General features: G+C 35.9%; 1 long non-coding RNA gene across 1 annotated transcript in view; it reads left to right on the forward strand.

Annotated features, from left to right (window-relative positions):
* Positions 1 to 231: 231 nt before the first annotated feature.
* The window catches only part of LOC139361782 (uncharacterized), a 58,560-nt gene continuing 36,513 nt past the window's right edge, over positions 232 to 22,278 (forward strand). The window contains exon 1 of the long non-coding RNA XR_011619416.1: positions 232 to 319. This is a non-coding gene — a long non-coding RNA (uncharacterized lncRNA). The remainder of the gene's footprint in view (positions 320 to 22,278) is intronic.

The following is a 22,278-nucleotide window of genomic DNA, read 5'->3' on the forward strand; positions in this document are numbered from 1 at the left end:
TCCTGACTCATAAAATGAGGATTATTAAAAACAATCTTTTCCTTCTACTATACAATCACATGACTATCAAAAGTAATGTCAATGAGACCCTTTTCTAAACTGTAATGTGCTGTTCAAATGTGAAATTATCACCTATTAGAACTTTATCTTAATGGAACAAGGTTTCTTGCCAAGTAATAAGTTCTCTTTCACTTGAGTCACAATGGTCATTCACACTGGGCCTTCCACTTTAGCTGGAGGTTAGGATGAGTGCTCTCAAGGGTCTCCTCAAACTGGGAGATCATCTGGTTTTATTCACGTGAAACTTTTCATTTTGCAGGTAAGGAAATCAGAGAAGGAAGGTAACTTACCCCAATGTAATTGCTAGAGCCAGAACTCTCTTATCATAAATGACATCTTTTTTTTTTTTCTGGAATCATGTGGGCTTTGATCTTAGCTTTATCTTGGCTTCCTTTAGCACTTTCTGTCATCTTATTTTGACTGCTGTTTTCTTGCTTACTGACTCATGAGCACATGCTTTTGACTTCATACACAATAATTCCTCCACACTTTGAAGAGATCTAAGTAATAGATCTATCAATATTCTGATGGCTCGACTGGTTTTTAGAAGAGATAAATCACTCAAATGACTGTTTCACTTGATACTCAAGTTCAGTGTGTGTTCTAAGCTGAAGTTAAACTTGGTATGGTCATCTAAGAATTGAACTAGCATTGATACAATATAACGACAGTACTAGCTATATGAAAGACTAAAACATTAAAAAACGATTTTATAATAATCCACAATGTCTGACTATACAAACTGAAATAAAGAAAAACATCATTACCCCTGTAGCATCTATAAATATTAATAAGTTTAAATTTCAAAGAGTGGTATTTTCTAGTGTCTAAGGAAATATTTTTCAATGAAATAAGCTTTCAGTAGATATTTACTTTGATTGGTTTCTACTATGTAAAATAATTGAAGAGAAGATGGTTTTCCCAATCAAATTTAGCAGTCTAATATGATGGCAATGGAGTGGGAGAACAACAATAGACTTAATGAATTACCAATGACTTGGTCTCTAAGTTTGTCTCAATCAATATATATCTTAGCATGACTCAAGTTACTTTATTTAAAATGTCTGTTAGAGAAATGAAATTACTTGATTTTCTTTATTATTTGTTGGCATTCTTCACTGAGATTATCAAATCTGTTAAATTGGAAATATTTTTGTTTCTCTGAAATCTCACCATTAAAATACTGTGATTCTCAAACTCCCAATTTGGAAAAATTAATTTTCATATTATTCTAAATTTAGAGAGGACAATATTATGTAATTTTGATAGAACAAAAAGTCAGAAATATACAGTGAAATTATAATGTATTGATCTGTTTTGCCAACAAACCATACTTGCTAATATTGAGAAAAAATATAGTTAGAAAATGCTATTCCTTGCATATTGGAGGAAACGTTTTATGTCTGTAGCCTTTATAGCCCTCTGTTTACTAGTCCATTGAAAACTTTATCTGGGTATTGGAAAATGCAGGAAAAGACTGTTGACTGACTCGTGTATCAATACTAGGCAGCCTTTTTAAATGGTTTATTACATTTCTTATACTTGTGATTAACAAGTATATGAAAGATATTGCTATCTACAAATTTTATAACTGGATAATGTTTCTTAAAGCTGAAGTTTTATTATAGTCACATGCTTGAAAATAACTTCATGAAATCTCAGCATTTTCTCCATCCATTGATGGCTTAGCATATATATGTTAGTTATTATTATCCCAGAAATGGGTGAGCTGAGTTAGACATATGTAACAAGTCACAAGAGACCACATTTGTTCTCCTTTTCTTGAGTCTTTACTCAATATCTTGCAAGCTACATAAGGAATTTACTATTCTCATAGAGAAATTTTAACTTTTAAAATATTCTCTTTTTGTTCTTTATTCTTTAAAGTGCAAATGTTGGCTGTCACAACACAAAGTAGTTTATCACGTTCTCTCAGAGAAAATACTCCTGTTTATCTGCACAGATGTGGAATTAATGACCAGTACTTTTGAGTTTTGCCCACTTAAGCTGTCTGATGCCCACAATAGCTGAAGTGCTCAAGGTTCCTGCAGCCAATATATAGGCAATTCTACACCCACTCCACGACATCAAGCCTAGAATTGTTATCAGACTTTGAATGGAAGAAACTTTTGCTTCTCCAGTTTTTCATACAGAATTTCAGAAAATTATTGTTGGAGTTATCTTTTGAATATTTTACTCATATTGCAAATAGGATGCTAGACATTGGGAACACAAATAAAATATAAATCTTAATTTCAAGGCAATTAAAATCAGAGAGAGATACAAACATATTACTATTTATTTGTAATGTATTATTTACTATAGTGTCACATTATATCATCAATAACTTGATTAGACAGATGGAGAGCATCGTATCATGAGATAGGTGAGTAGGAAGTGTTCAGTTAAAAGTTGCACTTTCAGCCAGGCGCAGTGGCTCACACCTGTAATCCCAGCAGTTTGGTAGGGTGAGGTAGGTGGATCATCTGAGGTCAGGAGTTTGAGACCAGCCTGTCCAACATGGCGAAACCCATCTCTACTAAAAGTACAAAAATTAGCTGGGCATGGTGGCACATGCCTGTAGTCCCAGCTACTCAGGAGGCTGAGGCAGGAGAATTCACATGAACCAAGGAGGCGGGAGTTGCAGTGAGCCAAGATCATGCCACTGTGCTCCAGCCTGAGAGACAGGCTAAAAAAAAAAAAAAAAGTTGCAGTTTAAAGAATAAGGTTGAATTTGAAGATGAAGAGAATGGAGAGGAAAAGAGGGAGAGATGTGAAGAGACAGAAAGGGACACTTTAAATATATAGGAGTCCAGGCAACATACAAATTATTTTTTTTTTTTTTTTTTTTTTGAGACGGAGTCTTGCTCTGTGCCCCAGGCTGGAGTGCAGTGGCGCGATCTCGGCTCACTGCAAGCTCCGCCTCCCGGGTTCACGCCATTCTCCTGCCTCAGCCTCCCGAGTAGCTGGGACTACAGGCGCCCGCCACCTCGCCCGGCTAATTTTCTTGTATTTTTAGTAGAGACGGGGTTTCACCGTGTTAGCCAGGATGGTCTCGATCTCCTGACCTCGTGATCCGCCCGTCTCGGCCTCCCAAAGTGCTGGGATTACAGGCTTGAGCCACCGCGCCCGGCCGCAACATACAAATTATAATAAGATTTATGGGATACTGGGTAGCAAGCTTAGCAAGCCAGATAGCAGAAGCAAACAGTACTAGGTGATTAAATAATTTTCTTATAAGTTCTTAAACTTATAAGAAAGCCAAAATTCTAAAACTTATAAGAAAGCATTGGACGGTCTCACTCTCCAAACTTACTTGAAAGCATTGGAAGTTCTCACTCTCACCACCCAACCTATAGGGGCACTTATCCCTTTTCCGAACTCTGGCAGCTACATTAGTATTATATAATTAATTAATTTATTATTGATACATGAAATTCCTTGTCATATCTTAAAAATTCCTTTGTCTTAAACAGCAAATTAAGCCTTATTGCTTTACTTTTCACATACATAAACTCTTTGAGGGCAGGGTTTGAATATAATAATATAATGTACGCCCTACGTTGCATACATGAATCACACATAGTCACTATTTAATAGTACTTTGTTTGTTAAACTACATACTTTGTGTGGATATTTGTTTTGATTTATTATCCCCAAGTACTCTTGAATTTTGTTCCCTCCAAAAAAGACATGAGTTCTAACACCCAGTACCTCAGCATGTGGCCTTATTTGAAGACAGAGTCTGTAAAGGGGTTAATCAAATTAAAGCCATTAGGGTGGGTCCTAATCCAATATGACCAATATCTTCATAAAAAGAAGAAGTGTAGCTACATCAAGGGAAGAGAAAGAAGATGACCATCTGCCAGCCAGTGTCTCATAGAGCAGATTCTTTCTAGCAGCTCTCAAAAGGAACCAACCCTACCAACACCTTGATTTCAGATGCCAGCCTCCATATCTGCTAGACAATCAATTTCTGTTGTTGAAGCCACCCAGTCTGTGGAACTTTTTATGGCAAAAGCCCTAGCAAACTAATACATCCTCTAAAATGACTTCACAGTCCTGTTGAAATCTTGCAAGCATATGTTTTCTTTTAAAGTCACTTAGGACTTAAAGTTTGTCAAATCCCCTCAATTCCTGATCTCACCAAATAATTGCTCAATCTCTGCTTCTATTGGCATTAGAAGACCTGACCTTACTGATACATAGGGAAAGTGTCACCACATACTTTACCATTTCAAATGCAGCTCACGCTCATGAAAGAAGTTTTGTAAGTACCCTCAAAGGTTATTTGTCAAATTGCCAGCTGTCAATCATCTCTCAATTACCCACGTATGAATTATTCGGAGCTGGTTTAATCTCAAGCTGATTTCTTTTTGCCTCCAAGCACACATCTGATCTCACTCTCTGTTCTAGCAGTTGATATGTGCTTAGGGAATGCAGACTAATGTTAATATTAGCCCGAGCAAACACTTAAAAGGCTAAATCTGTGTCTAAAAGAAATTAATGCATTCCTCAAAACAAACATGTATCATCTTTGCATTATCAGATGTTTTGGATTATTTAATACCACATCTTGTTTCCTTGATAATCAAGAGTCTAACAAGCCCTATGCTTACACTGTTTATAACTTTAGGTTATAAATCCTTAATCATCAGTCAGGTGATTTTTATTTCAGTTTTCTACAGCGTTCAGGACAGCATTACATTGCCTACTAATACAGGTTAGCAACATGATATGGTTTGACTGTGTCTCCACCCAAATCTCATCTTGAACTGTAGTTGCCATAATCCCCACATGTCGTGGGACAGACCTGGTTCGAGGTAATTGAATCCTGGGGGTGCTTATCCCCATGCTGGTATTCTTCTGATAGTGACTTTCCATGAGATCTGATGGTTGAATAAAGGGCTTTTCCCCCTTTTGTTCCACACTTCTCCTTGCTGCCACCATGTGAAGAAGGATGTGTTTGCTTTCCTTTCCATCATGATTATAAGTTTCCTGAGGCCTCCCCAGTCATGTGGAACTGTGAGTCAATTAAACCTCTTTCTTTTATAAATTACACAGTCTAATAAATCATACAGTCTAATAAAAAAAACAGCTAATGTTTTTATTAGCACCATGAGAACAGGCTGACATACATTGCAAGACTGAATTCTATCCTGCAATCTTAACTACTTACATCAGAAGACCTTATTGTATTCTACTCTCTAGTCTGAACAACTCCTGTCTCTTTGGTGACTGCCCATCCTTGATGCACAAGTGAGTCCAAGTTGCCATTTCATGCAGCATTATCAACCATCTTCCCAGTCCTTATTTCTGGTCCGGGGATAGATAACACATTCAAGATAGATGGCTATAATTTCTTTCCTAATAATTTGGAATTGGGGCTCAGTGAATGAATCCATCTCTTCAGGTACTTAGATCTTATTATGTAAATTCAGAATCTGTGGATGGCAAAGTTGTCTGGCTTTTGAAGTGAGAAGCAGACAGTGCAGGTCAACAAATAAGAGAAAAAGGTAAGGTCTCCAGGCTCTGATTGGTTTCTTCCAGACGCCATGTTGCAATTCTGGCCTTGAGTGTTGTGAAACTTCTCCATATCCTTACAAGTTCTAACTGTTTGATAAAATGAAGCCTAGTTATGGTTGTGTTTCCCACAACCAACAAAGCAATCATCTGGCCAAATCCCCTTCTTTTAAACATGAGACCATTGGAGTACAGGAAAGCTAAGTTGTGGGTCCAGATTCACAAATAATTTGTATTAGGACTAGGAAAAAGGCATGTAACTCCAAATTCCCAGGCAATAGTGTGTTTTGAGATAACTGTTCAATGCAGTTCTCAATCCTCAAAAATAGTAGAGTTAGAGCCTAATAACTAATAAATTTATCTCTTACTAAAAATAACTGTCATGTACTGAATCGTTGTCTAGTATGCACTATTTACATTGTAGGCCCTTGAGATATAGCAGTGGACAAAACAGATGAGGTCCCTGATCTCATGAAGCTTATACTGTGAAAATTATACTCTATCATCCAGATGGTTGAGATCCTTTAAATTTTCCTATAAGCATGAGTACATTTGCAGAAATGCATCTTTTTGTGAAGTCTTCCCTGAGACAAAGTTTATGAATATGCAAAATGGCTGGCTGCAGCCACAGGTACAGTTTGTTCCCCATGGAACGCTGAGAAGCCAGCTGGTCCCCAGGATACAACAGGAAAGGGAAATACAACATAAGGCATGGTAGGGCATATTTACAGTTTGTGCCCCATGGCTCAGTCCTATCCAATATGTCAGCAAACTGAGAAAGCTTAAGGAATTTTATCTCCTCAGAGAAAATAGTGGCTGTAAATATATACTAGGCTTTTTGCGCTTTTTTTTTTTTTTTTACTTTGGTCATGAGTCTTTCACTACTTGCTGTAGACCTCCTGGCATCAACCAACTGATATTTATGCCCTAGTATTTAGGATTGTCAGTATCTCAAAATTGTAAAAGCTACATTTGCAGGTACAATCATTTTAATTCCTTAACCTCACCCTTAAGATCCCCCATGGTCGGGCTACAAGGTGCCTCATATGTATTACAAGACTTTAGTAACTGGTAACTGAAAGAACGAATTATTTCATTGTTTTCCTCCAACTCCACACACTCAGGTCAAGCCAAAATATTTACTCTTCCTGCATATTTCCACCACCACCCACCCCCATGGTTCCTTTCCACCTAGGCTTTTGATTCTGCCATTCAATGTCCTGAGAGTACCTGCCTCCTATCTCTGAGCTGTGACAGCCTCTTCACCAGCTGCAGCTCTACCTGTCTTCACTGATGGTGAACTTGTTTAAAGAAGCTGAATAATTCAGACATGTGCTTGCCTTACATTAGTTATTCACTATGGTACATAGCTATGTGACCCTATTCTGACCAATGGGCTATGAAGGGACATTTGCTAAGAAAGAATTTTCCTTTATGATAAAATTAAAGTGTGCAAAGAAAGCCCCTTCCTTCCTGTTTTGTCTGTAGAAAATAATTACAGTGAGAGGTGAACTTGCTGAAGTCAACTTGCCACTCTGACTGGGAGGTTGAAACCATCTCTGGGAAACCCAATCAGAGTCCCACCATTATTTGGCTACTTGATTGATCTAGGATCCAGGTGCCAGGTGTGTCCAGACTTCTTGTTACAAGGGAAAAATGAAACTCCATTCTAAAACCACTTCCAATTGGGTATTTTGGCACTTGCACCAAACCCAAGTGTACCCTCTTTTTTTTTTTTTTTTTTTGAGACGGAGTCTGGCTCTGTCGCCGAGGCTTGAGTGCAGTGGCGTGATCTCAGCTCACTGCAAGCTCCGCCTCCCGGGTTCACGCCATTCTCCTGCCTCAGCCTCCGAAGTAGCTGGGACTACAGGATCCCGCCACCACACCCGGCTAATTTTTTGTGTGTTTTAATAGAGACAGGGTTTCACCGTGTTAGCCAGGATGGTGTCGATTTCCTGATCTCATGATCCGCCCGTCTTGGCCTCCCAAAGTGCTGGGATTACAGGCGTGAGCCACCGCGCCTGGCCAAGTGTACCCTTTTAGGTTTAGCCCTCTATATCCTGTATTAAAGTTATTTCCTTATAACTTACATTTATATCATACATTATAAATTACTAAAGTGTTGTTCTCACCATGGTTAAAAAAAAAGAACAAACTGAAGCTAGAAGCTATGTACTGTTTGAAGGCACACAGGTGGCAAAGAGCAAGGCTAACTTTAAACTCATAGCATCCTTAAGGTATGGCTTCTCTTGAATAGTTAGCCAGATGCTGGTGATTTTTACCAATCCTATATTTTCATGGGTTGCTCTTTTGCAATTAGCCTTCCTTCCAGAAAGCTATATTTATGTCAATGTTTGTTCCTTAATGACTTCATAATTCATGTTATAACTATGCCTGGCTGTGGCTTCCCTGTGGAAAGAATTCTATAAGTAGCCCACATATTAAGACAGTACAGTATTCTTCAGATACATAAGAAGCAGGATAGCTTAGTAGTTACATCTGGTATGTAGTAGGTATGAGTTAAAGTGTTGGATTCATACCCTGGCTCCACTTTAATTTGCTATGGGGCAAAGAAAAGGTAATGGTATAACATATGTTTGAATCAGCTGTTTCTCTAAAGCCCACTGTAACACCCTATTAGCTGTTATTGTTGCATAAAACCATTTAATAATTGATGTTTTTCTAACCCCAGGATCTGGCACACATGGCACAGCATCTTAGGTATAGTTGATATTCAAAATGTGTTCAAATGAATGAAATTTGTTAAGTAAATGTCACCCAACCTTTCTTGTACTGAGATTAGTACTTAGTAGTCCAAGTTGCCTCAAGAGAATATACAAAGGCAAATAATAAATACTGAGTTCTTTATTTTTAGCAGTCCGGCCTTGTTATAATTCTCACCTCTCTCTCCCCAAATCATAGGAATTATGGTTAAGGTAAAATATCTTTTGTAGCCCCCCAAATGTTACAGCACAAGAGGTTTGAGTTTTTAGTAATATAAAAATGCATAATTGCCCACAGCATAATTTCTTTCAGGCCTTAATCCCATGGGCTCAATCTAACGAGTTTTAAGTTTTTGGTTTTTGTTTTTGTTTTTTCATTGTGTTAACCCGTTAAACCTCATCTTAGCAGGTTTCTTTGCTCTATCTCTTCATATGCTTTTGAGTGTGTGGGGCCACAGTTACTTTCAGAGTCTTATTTGCTCAAGAAGACATAAGAATCCAGTTCTTTCAAGAAAAAAGCAAATTAAAAAGTTATTAAAGCATGTATCGCCACTTGACAAGCCCCTCTGGATCCGTTTGAGCTTATGACCATGGTGAGTCTTCAGAAAGTGTTTTATTTCACAAACCACTGGGCCCTCTCAAGCCACATGCTGTTTGATAATTAGGGACTATATTATCTGTGATAGAAACCCAGTACTGAAGAAAACAGTGAAAGAGACTAATATAGACAACCGGCTGTTGTTTTCTGCCACTGTACTGGTTGACTTAAACTATGTTGCCATCCAAATTTATTTTGAGCCAAAACTCTTTTACTGACAGTAATACAATGGCAAACAGAATATTGTGACGTCCAGGCTATACTGCCATATCAATAGCCAACATTTGTGTGGTCTTTGCAATTTACAATGTACTTTTACATCATTTATCTTATTTAAATCTCACAATATCCTTGTGAACTAGGAAAATGTGACCTCCTTTTGGAGGTGAAACAGATAAACAGACTACATGACTTGTATAAGGTCTGATGGTGGATCTGGAACTATCTGGCTTCTACTTCCTTCTTCATTGTCATCCTCATTATCATCTATGCTTCAGGATTTGGGTACCTGTAGAAACTTCAGGTGGATTTTTCTTATTTTTTTTATGTGACCTGTGCTGAAGTTTCCACCTTTGCCTATAGCAGAGTCATTTGAATAACACTACCCAGAGCTCCTCCTCTAACTACGTTTGACTGAAGACCATTGGTCCTTTGACCCTTTGTACATGGGGTCAGCCCAAGTTAATTGGCAATTCAAAACCACCATTCTCTGAGCTAACAGGAACAAAAGGATCTTATGGCAGTAATTCCTAAGAGATACTTCAAAACAAGGCAACATGGCTGTTTTAGAAATTTCTCCCTTGGTAACTGCCTTCTCACCATATTTCACTAGCTTTAAATTTGGAGACTGAAAGATGAAGTTTTACCAACTGAAAACATATCTAGGAAATTTTTAGAAATCACCTCTCTAATAGTTTATTTAGGAAAGTTCTCAGTTTTATTAATCTTTGTGTTGCCTTTGAAGTCAAACCTGCTATTATTACAGATCCTGCTTCCTGGCAGTTGGAACACACGTTTATAATCATTACTTCCATACCTTGAAGACAACCTTTGGACTTTATTGATTGCTTTATCTTAGTTAATACTCACCTGACATCCCTGAGTTGTCCTTTATGACACTGGCAGACAATTTTAGCATCATTGTCTTTAACACATTCAAAAAATGAAGAATATGTGATTATTTAGTGAAAATATGAGTACTGGTATTTTTAGTGTTTCTGATGCTTCCTTTATGTTCATAAGGACTATAGAGAGATTGCTGTTTTTACACTGTTACCTTCCCCCACTTCTTGAAAAGGCAAAGACAAGATAAGTATCATAGGTAATATTGAGAAATATATTTCCAAGTAAATATTTTTCCTTAATTCTCTCCCTGTTGTTTCTTCTCTTGGTTTCCTTCCTTTCTTGTTTTCTATCTTTCTCCCTCTAATTCTTCCTGGTATTGGCTCTGATGCTGTACAGAAACCTAAAAAAATGTGGCACTAATTTCAGAGAAAACGTGGTTCAATTAAAAATCTTGATTCCAAGTTTAAATTATTATAAGCTAAAGTGTGGCAGAAATGATCTAAAAACCAAGAATATTTCTCTTACAATATATGTGCTTCATTAATACTTCACAAATCTAGGGTCTTTTTTTAACCAGTTTTTTGCAGGGATTTCTTAAGTTTGGAATGCATACTTTGGAAGAAATTTTGAAAGTTTACTAAAGATACTTAGGACAGCTGTAAAAGGAAGGCCTCAGCCCGGAAAATTAAAGTGAAATAATGAGTGTAGAATCAGTCTCATGTGTGTTGCTGCTAGAGATACAGTCACAATGACTTTCTCTCAATTTCTGGAACATGCCTAGCATGTTCCCATTTGTCAAGCCTTACTACTTTCTAGCCTTATACCTGCTATTTTATTTTCTGATATCTTTGTGTAAATTACTGTTTCTCAAACATCAAGGCTCAACTCAAATGCCATCTCCTCAAAGAAAGAAGCCTTTCTTTGGTCACTCTAATGTAGATACCTTTGTTATTCTCAATCACCATATTTTATATGTCATTCATTGCAATTATTTTAATTTTTACTTGATTTTGTCTTTCCCAAGGTTGGGACTCAGAAACTGATATCCCCAGATATGGTGCTTTGACAGGTGCTTTGACATGGAGAACTGAAGAAGCCTCAAGTTCTCTCTGACCTCCTCTCAGCCCCCATCTCTCCCAGGGCACAGCATGAAGTTGTTCTCTGACATTCCCTTATCTTCCTGGACCCACCAAAGAAGAAAACAATTAGCCCTGGTCCCCTCCCTGAGTTTTCATTGCCTGAACTCATACTGCAGGAAGACAGATCGAAGTCCATCAATGCACCTGGACAGACTTTGTCACAGGCCATTGTCTGTTTTGCAAACCCACAGATTTTGTGCCAAACCATTGTATGTTCTTCAAGCCCACTGAACTTTCTGAAAAATCATTTACTGCCCCCACCCCCCGAAATCATCCACATCTCCCCATCTCCCTTTCCCTTAAGAAGGGTATATAGCTATCTGTACCCTGTTGTGGTTGTGGTGGGGTAATGACTCTGTGATCCTCCTCTGTGTACATTAACATTTGCATGCCTTTTCTCCCAATAATCTGAGAGTGAAGGGAGGTTTTCCCTTGGCCCCTACACCCTCAAAATGCAATTTTCATGAGGCTAGATACACCGTTTATATTGTTTCTATTTTATTCTAGCAACCAAAGTGGAAACAAGCACATGGCAGAAACCCAATAAATATTTGTTGAATAAATGAGTGAAGTATTTCCTCACAATTATTCTGAATTATTGGCATTGCTGGTTGGGAGTTGGGCTGGGGAATACAAGGAGATATAAAATGCTGGAGTTGTTCTCATGTCTGCTTAAACTTGGGAGGTTTTTTAAAATAAAATTTAAAAATTTTATGGTTTGCTTAAACATTGGCTTATTGGGTTTTGCTTAAGTATTGGTTTAATTTTTTGGTATTAATGGTCTACCGAGGTATAATTAACCAATAATAACCTGCTTCATATATAAAGTGTATAAATTGACAAGTTTTGACATACGTATACACATGTATACAGATATCATCACTACAATTAAGATCATGAACATAACAATCACACCTTGCAAAAATTTCCCCTGCCACACTCTCTCACTCCCTCTTTCCTGCCCTCCCCACACAGCTAGGAAAACATTGCTATGTTTTTCTATCACTAAAGATTGGGTTTCTTTTCTGAAATTTTATATGAATGGAATTATTGAGTATATAGTTGTTTGGGGCCTGACTTTTTGCCTTCAGTATAATTATTTTTTAATCCATCCATGTTATTGCATATGTCAATGGTTTATTCAGGTTTGCTGCTGAGTAACATCCTGATTTATGAATATACCACAATTCATTTATCCATTCACTGTTGATGGACTTTTGGGTTCCAGTTGAAACTATGACAAATAAAACTGCTATAAACATTCATCTACATGTTTTTACATGAACATACTTTTATTTACACTGCATAAAAACCTCACAGTATAATGTCTAAGTCATATGGGAGACATATGTTTAAATTTTTGAGAAATTGAGAAATCATTTTCCAAGCAGTTGTACCAGTTTACATTCCCATCAGTGCGGTATGAGAATTCCAGTTCTTTTACATTTTTGACAACCCTTATTATGGTCAACCTTTTCAATTAGTCATTCAGGTAGAAATGTACAGGTATCTCATTGTGGCTTTAATTTGTATCTCTCTAATGATTAATGATGTTGAGAATATTTTATGTACTTATTTGCCATCTGTATATTTTCTTTGGTGATGTGTCTATTCAAGTTATTTTCCATTTTTTGACATTGTTTCTCTTTTTGTTATTTACTGACTTGTAAAAGCTCTTTATATACCATACCTATGAGTGTTGTCAGATATACGTTGTGCAAATATTCTCAGCCTGTGACTTGTCTTTTTATATTTATAACAGTGTCTTTTGAAATGCAAAGGTTTTAAATTTTAATGAAGTCAAATATATTGTTTCCACTTTATATGTCTATTTTTGTTATGTTTAAGAAATCTTTGCCAAACCCAAGTAACTAAGATGTTTCCTTGTTTTCTTCTGGAAATTATATAGTTTTAGCTGGCATGTTTAGAACTATGGTACAGTTGGTTTATTTGAAGTAAGTTTTTGTATATGGTATAGTTTCAATTTTGTACATGAGGTAGTGTTAATTTTTATATGGTGAACTGATTGCAAATGGCTATTTAATTGTTCTAGAAGTATTTGTTGAAATGATTACAATTTTTCCATTGATTTTCTTTAGCATATGTATCAAAAAATTGACCATATATGCTCGGCTCTATTTCTGAACTCTCTATTCTGTTCTATTAATCCATTTGTCTTTACATCAATGCTACACTGCTTTGATTACTATAGTTTTCAACAAGTCAAAATTTAGTAGTGTAAGTTTTACTTTGTTTCATTTTCAGCATTGTTGGCCTTTTAATTTTCACATGGAGTTTAGAATCACTCTGTTAATTTCTACAAATAATCATGTTAGGATATGGCTTGAGATTTAATTAAATCAATAATAAATTTGGGGAGAAGTAAAATTGTTGACAATATTGATTCATGTGATACGTGAACATTTATTCAGATCTTAATTTCTCTGAGCAATATTTCGAAGTTTACATTGCACAAGTCTTTCACAATTTTTGTCAAATTTTTCACTATTTACATTTCTGATACGAATAAATGGTATTTCACCATTAAGTATAGTGTTAACTAGCTGTTAATCATTTTTATTGGCCATTTCAAAGAATCAATCTTTAGTCTTATTGATTTTTCTCTATTTTTTATGTTTTCTGTTTGGTTAATTTACGTTTCTTTTTCTTATTTTAGGTATAATTTGTTCTTCTTTTTTAGTTTCTTAAGATGATACTTTGGGTCATTTATTTGAAACTTCTTTTCTTTTGTAACAGGGGTTTAGAGCTATAAAATTTTCTTTAGACACTGGTTTAGTGTATCCCACTAATTTTGATATGTCACTTTTTCATTTTTATCCAAATTACAATAAATTCTAGGTTTTATTTTTTTTGAGATGGGGTCTTGCTCTTTTGCCCCGTGCAGCAGCAGCATCATGGCTCATTGCAGCCTCAGACTCCTGGGCTCAAGTGATCTTCCCACCTCAATCTCCAATATATCAAAGTAGCTGTGCTAATTTTCTAAAAATGTAGTTGGAGTCATGGGGTCTCAGTATGTTGTCCATATTGGTCTCAAACTTCTGGGCTCAAGCAATCTTCCTGGCTTGGCCTCCTAAAGTGCTGAGATTACAGATGTAAGCCACGGCCTGGCATTAATATTTCTTTGACCCATGAGACAGTAGAAATGATAATTTTTTGGCTCCATGAATTTGGAGATTTTGAAAATAGCTTGATTGGTTTCTAATTTAATTTATATATTGTCTTTAAACATATTTTGTATTAATTGAATCAGATCAAATATACTGGAGACTTGTCCTTTACTGAGAATGTGGTCTGTCCTGGTGTACTTCAACATAATAATGTATATTCTACTATTTGTTGGGTAGAATTTTCTAGTAATTTCAAATAGGTCAATTGGTTCAAATTGATTGATATCACTGTTCAATATGCTTTCTAACTTTTTGTCTATTTGTTTTATAACTTATTAATAGAAAGGCATACAGATTTTCAACTATGACTGCAGATTTGTCCATTTCTTCTGTCTGGTCAGTTTTTGTCATGAATATTGAAGCTCTGTCACTAGATACATAAATGTTTGGTTTGTTGTCTCATCTTACTGAATTGATCTTTCATCATCATCCAATAACCCTTTTTATTTCAGGTAGTGTTCATTGTTCTGAAATCTATTTGATCTGATATCAATATAGGTCCACCTGTTTGGTGTGGATTAATGTGGGAATAGTCTGTTTTCATCCTTTTATCGTTAAGTTTTTTGTATATTGGAGATGTGTTTAAAATAGTATATCTACTTTCAGCCAAGGTATGTTTATCCTGTCTACCACAAACAATTAGAAAACTGGACAAAACATATGAAACAGTTATTTCCAACATAGAACATCATGCAGTGCAGAGCAGTAACTCCTGAAATAGTGGAAATAAGTCAAGTGAGTTCTTCAGTTAAAGCAGCTTACTGCATGGAGACTGTTTCCAGGCAGCAGTAGAGAAGTAGAGAACTAATATGGAACTCAAAGGACACACTCTAAGCTGCAGAAATGGAGTTGAAAGTGAAAGGTTGATGAACTTGTGGAAATAGAATTAGACACTGTTTAAAATGAAACAGAAAAAAGAAACTAAAAAATAAGCAGAATATTATTGAACTGTGGGATAATTTTAAGTGACCCAATACATGGGCAACTGTAGTTTCTGAAGGAGAACAAGGAGAGTGAGAACAAAACAAAACAAATTTTAAAGATATAATGTCTGAATTTTTCAAAATTTGAAGGAAACTAGAAAAAAAGAGATCTGAAAATTCATATACAGCCCAAGCACAAGATACATTAAAAAAAACTACATTAAGCCACATTGAAATCAAATTTCTGGAAGCAACTGATAAAGACACGTGCTAACAGCAGTCAGAAAAAGAAAAAAGACACGTTACATACTGAGGAGTAAGATAAGAATGGCAGAAGAGTTCTCATAAGAAACAAAGTGAGCCAGAAGACAGCGGAATAGCATCTTCAAAGTACAGAAAGAATAATCTGTCAACCTAGCATTCATAGTGGGAATATCTTTCACTAATGAAGACAAAATAAAGACTCTTCAAGCATAATCATTCAAGAAGCATTTATCACCAGCAGACCTACCCTTGAGGAAATGTTAAATAAACTCCTACAGGCAGAAGGGAAAAGATTCCATATGAAAATCTAGATCTTCACAGAGGAATGAAAAACCATGCAAACAGGAAATTGATGTATAAATATATGAGGTTTTTTCCCCCTATTTTTAAAGTATATTAAAAATATGACTATGTAAAGCAAACATAATAACAATGTATACACTAGTTTATAACACATGTAGAAATAAAATATACAAATAATAGCACAAAGGATGGAAAAGGAAGCGTAACATTATTATCTGTTTTTAAAATTACATCCTTGAAATGGTATAATATTACCTATAGATAGACTTATTACATTAAAGGTATATCCTATAAACTCTAAAACAACTACTAAAAAGGAATTATTGATCTACCAAAGAGATAAAATGAAATTATAAAAGCATAATTAATCCAAAAGAAGGCAGTAAATAAGGAAAAGTAGATTAATAATATGTCACAAATAGAAAATAGATTGTAAGATGATATATTGTAACCCAACTATGTCAATAATCATAGTAAATGTAAATGGTCAAAGCACTTCTATTATAAAGACAGAGACTGTCAGAGTAGATTAAAAAGTAAAACAAGCAAGATTCAAGTACAGTAATGTCTCATTTAATAATGGAGGTACATTTTGAGAAATACATCACTAGGGAATTAAGTCATTGTGCAAACATCATAGAGTGTACAGTCATTTTGCAGTAAAAGGAGATTGGTTCCAGGATTCCCCACAGATACGAAAATCCATGGATTCCGAAATTCCTTATATTAAATGTCACATGATTCATATATGAACCTTGTATATTCCTCGTATACTTAAATTATCTGTAGATTACTGATAATACCTAATACACTGTAAATTCTATGCAAATAGTTGTTATATTGTATTTTAAATTGGTATTGTTTTTATTGTTGTGTTGATTTAGCTTTCCAAATATTTTTTATCTGTGTTTGGTTGAATCTATGGATGCAGAACCTATGGATATTGGAGGACTGGCTCTGCTTACACAAACCTAGGTGATATAGCCTATGACATTTCTAGTCTATATAGTAGCCTTTTGCTCCTGGGCTACAAACTTGTACAGCATCTCATTCTACTCAATACCGTAGGCAATTGTAACACAAAGGTGATCACGTATGTATCTAAATATAGAAAAAGGACAGTAAAAATACAGGATTATAATCTTATGAGACTGCCATTCTATACATGGTCAGTCATTGACTGAAACATCGTTACTCAGCACATGACTGTGTATGCTGCTTACAGCTATATAGCCCAGGTATTCCTTTTACATCTTTAAATGTCCAAATAAAATTATTAACTGTAGAAAAATAAAACACCAAAAAAACCCGCTAGATTTGAATTGTGCACCTTGCTCAAAATAAAACTAATGAATTAAAAATTTGAGGATAAGATTTGAGCACAATTTTGCAAAATTAGCTTAAAGTAGTAGGCATGGGATAAAGACAGTTTCTAATCCCCACCTACTTTTCTATCTCTTGCTCATTATTTCTTCTGAATTTACCCTACAGCTTGTTAATTTGCACTCAACTCTTCAATTTTCCCTTTGCCTGTCTTTACCATTCTTTTGTGCCTTTGCATATACTGTTCTATCTGCCTGAAACCCCCCTTTCTACACTTCTATCTCTAGGTGAGTTGTGCTCATCTTTCAAGACTTGGTTCATATATTCTCTTTGAAGACTTTTTGATTTCTCCAGCTATGTGATTTATATTTATACTTACATAATGATACATGGCTTTAAATAAAGCATTCTCTTTTAACCCTTGATACAGCCCCTGAGTCAGGCATTACTTTTTTTTATCATGAAAAAACTTGGGACGAGAAATTAGATGAATTGTAAAAAATCTTATGTACAACATATGACAGAATCAAGACTTGAATAGCTTATCACTCATTGTAGTACAATGAGCTTATCACTCATTGTAGTACAACACAGTAGGTTCACAATAATGGACAGGATATATGTTGTCACAATGTTCTTTCTCACTGAAGTGCTTATATATTCAATAAGCAAATGGAAATACTCTCTGAGCTTCTTACAGGGCTTATGGTAGGTATGTAAACAATGCTTGCTTCAGTCTCCATTAAATCACTTTAAATGAGATAATGTGAGTTTACACAATAATGCCATTCAAATGCTAAATGCTTTTGTGAGCAAATGAGATTTTCTGCTTATATTCTTCTATCATCTTTTTCCCATTTTCAGAAAGAAAATGGGGGCAATTGCAATAATGGAAATGCTAGTGACTGGATTTGTCAATAGCATTGTTGAACTAAGTTAACAAACACCTTAGCTTTTCATGAGCAATTATATAACTAAACCGATTTACATAGAATGATATCAGAATTACCTAATCACATTCATTTTTCTTTTCATCAGGAGTGACACTGTTGTAGCAGAGCAGTTGTTTTCTAGCTGGTATCTATCATCATATGTAAGATTATAACTGTGACACTGATTTTTTCCCATTATTATAGAGTGGATGTACCCTGCTTAGGTTTGAATGTAGGGTAGTCCATGAACCTCAGAAAAAATAAGCTGGTAAGGAAAGGGAAGAACAAATAGGCCAGAACTAAGAAGTATACATTGGCTATGGGACTGGCTTTTCCAAAGATTCAGATGGACACAGCAAGTCACAAATTCCAGTTGGTAGACTTAGGTACAATTTTTCCTGGTGTAGACTTTCAAGGGGAAATGATGAGATTGTAGAAGCATGTCAAAAACGATTGTAGGCACCGATGATGCTCATCAAGTAAGTGGCAACACCTTCATTTGGTTCAGATTCCCATTAACCACTCTGTGATGGCTAAGTGTTTGGACTGGATGTAAACAGGATTCTACCCAACAATTAGAAACATGGAGAGAGTCTACAATGTACATCTGACAAGCAGTTCATCTCTAGACATATTATAGACTTCAAATTAAGAGCCTAACTTCTTGAAGTTTGAGCTCTTCATGTTTAAGGTTTGGTCCTAATTGGGTTTAATGGAGCAGAAACTGCTAATTCAAGGACTTAAGTACTTACTGATGATATAGTAGAGATAGGCAACAGGCAATAATTGGTCATGCTATTTAATTATTTATATTTTTGGTGAAAAATAATGCAAGTTCTTGTCCTAAGTAAAGAGAGTCTCTGTGTAGTTTTCATCTTTCAAACCAACTGATAATAAAAAAGAGAAAGAGTAAAAGAAAAAACGAATATTTTTCATAAACTAGAAAATAGAAATAATGCCGAATCACAATTAAGAAAAGCCTAAAAATGCGTTGAAAATTAAAACTAGACACAGGAAAACACAATGATGTTTGTAAATATTTCAGAACAACTATTCAGAGTTGTCCGAAAGTATCTTTCACATCCTGAGGAGGAAAATAAATTCCTCTCTTTGAACATCATCATACTAGTTGTGTAAGATGTGCTGCTAGAGCCTTCCTAATCTCTGCCTTCCACAATATCATAACACGTGAGTGGCAGGGCCAAATGAGGAAATGCACAGAAAAGACATATGGCAGGAGTCAGAATGTCATTGTGACAGTGCCAATTAAACCTGGATGGGATTCAGTTTACATCATTAGAAGGACTCATGACAAATCAGTTTCCACTCTGAGCAAGGCCAGAATACAGATATGCCGTGGAGCAGGTTATTTCTGAGAATGTGTTCTGAAGCAATGGACTAACATCCTAGAGGCTGGCTGATCCACCCCACATTCCCAACTACTTCCTAACACTATTCTTCAAAGATTATCTGGTCTGGAAAAAAAGTACTCCTATTTAAAAATGAGTAACCACAGCAACAAACGCTATGGAAGCTACAGAATCATCTGCATAAGACTTAAGAGGGATGAAAAACAGCCAGGAGAATAACAATTCAAGCCATAAAAGTTATACAGCAAAGCAAATTTAAATTATGACTTATACATAAGTGCTACTGGAAATACAAAAAAAAAAAAGTCAAATTTCAATGTTTCAAGGAGTTTAAACAAGATAAGAAAAACAACAAAATTATGAACTAAAAAATAAGCTGAAAGGCCTTAGTGAAGACATGGAAGAGATAAACACTAACATTGTGAAAGCAAAAATCACATTTACAGGAATAAAATGAAAATCAGTCACTCTTTAAAGCACAGCAAGGGTGAATAAGATCAGCTCCAGAAAACTGAGTGGAATGAAATTGAAAAGAAGATGTGCTTAACACATTTGAGAAAAGTAATAAATATAGAAGATAAAGGAAAGTCACATACAAATAGTTTAGGGATAAATTGAAGAGAAAATAATCAGTTACATGTATAGAGGAAACAAGAATAAGGGTGAAACCAATCAAAGCATGTGGTAGAGGCCAGGGTTGGGAATAGGGGAGATAAACAGACATTGTATAGACCCCATATCAACCAGGGAACAATCACAGAAGTAGAGTCATTGAGCCAGATTTATTGTACGGATTGGACCTTCTACAATTGTGGAAGCTAACTCATGTATGTAAGACTGTTGCTTCTGTGTTTCTTGCTAGAGCCTGAAATACCCACAGGGAAGGCAGTTGGGAAGAAAGCCAAACATGATGTAGGAAAAGCAAGGACAAAGGGGGAATCTCTGAGAACGGACTGGAATCGACACTAGCCTCTCACCACCTCCAGGCCTCTGGCTTTGATGAGGTGGGGGTGGCCTGTAGGAGAAACTGATGTTCTTCATCTCAGAGCTGAGCACACACACCTGGCCTGGGATTTAGAGGAGCTGAAGGTGGGAATGTGGCACAAACTTAAGAAGCCAAACTTCAGCTTCTGTCCCACAGCAAAAAGGTAAGATGGAAAAGATGCAACAGCTCGAGAGAGCTACAGTGTCTAATTCCCTGCACCAATCTTCCGCGTGTAAAAATATATGTATATATGGCTACTGCTTCAACGTAAAATGTCTGTGGTGTCCCATGCTAACCAGATACTACATACGGCACAGGGATCCGGAAAATATTGTTACAGGTTGGTTAAGCGGATACAGTATAAATCCACCATGACCTATTGGAGTACTAATTGCCATATATAAATAGGTATCTTTGAAAGCTGGTGAATCAAGAATTCCAAGTATCAACACATTTTTTCAAAAGTTAAATTTTATAAAGACATCCAGATGAAGTTACAAAATGTAAAGAAAATCTTTCCAAATATTAGGAAGAAGAAAAAATTTTCCTTCTTTTCTCTCTGTATTTCTTTCTCTCTGTCTCTCTCTCTCTCTCTCTCACACACACACACACACACAGACACACATACATACACACACACACACACACACAGACACACATACATACACACACACACACACACACACACACATACATACACACACACACACACACACACACAGACACACATACATACACACACACAGAGACACACAAATCTTTAATCATGGCAATAAAATATATTGGGAAGAGGAGAGCTATAAAATCAGATTTACCAGAGTTAGATTCCTGGCTCTCTTTCTCATTATTTATGTGAATTTAGGAAAATCAATACATACAAACTGAGTTTACACACACCTAAAATGGTAATAATAGTACCTTCTTCAGGATGAGAGAGTGCGTTAATACATGCATGATGCCAGATAACTTTGGATCATTCTCCTCACTGAATTTATGGAAACTTTTACCAAAATTACTAAGTTGTGCAATTTGGGGAGTAGCACAGACAAGCCCTACAGCAACTGGGTGAGAGAGAGTCATTGCCGAACCTCTGTGGCAGGAATTATTACGATGTTGAAGCCTTTTTACTGAACTCCATGAGTGTCAGTTGAGTTCCCAACCATTTCCAGATCATCAAGAAAAGTCTAGTTTTTAAAAAGATACGGCAAGAAAGCTCACAGTCAGGAATCTGAGAATTGTGCTCAGGCCAGTGTCATAAGTATTTCTCAGAAGTAGAAAAGCAGAGAGAAAGAATGTTTCCCTCAAGAATCACGAGATGATCTCCACTTCCTCCATCGAAAATAGTCCTCTTCAACCTGTATTTTATTGCTGAGTTTCTATTTTGATTTTGAAGCCACAGATAAATCACGCAATTTTGGCAGAAAATGAACGACTAGTATGCTTGCTGCAACACAGGACTTGAATGTAGCAAGTACATGAACTAGTTTCAGTTAAGTTTTAGGCTCTAGAAAATGCATTTGAATCTGAGGAGAAAAAAGTAAGTATATATGTGGCTTTAAATTCAACCATTCCTTGGAAGACTTTCTACAATGCTGGCAGCATTTATGAAATAGTTATATTTATTTCTTTTTGGAATACATATTTTTTCTCTTATAAACAACTATATATAATGTAAGGGCAATCATAATTTACCAGAGAAAGCCACATGATGCAATAAACCATCTGAGCACTCTTTTGGCCTCTGTTATAATTTACTGTATTCAAAGCTTTTGGTGAATTGTGTGGGTGGTAACATTATGAGTTTTTCAATATATCACTAAGTATATTTAGAATGCTTAATTGAAGCTTAACCTTTATTTTGTTCAATACATGTTGTTTCTAG

Source organism: Macaca nemestrina, chromosome 2 (assembly GCF_043159975.1).
Source record: "Macaca nemestrina isolate mMacNem1 chromosome 2, mMacNem.hap1, whole genome shotgun sequence".
Taxonomy (NCBI): domain Eukaryota; kingdom Metazoa; phylum Chordata; class Mammalia; order Primates; family Cercopithecidae; genus Macaca; species Macaca nemestrina.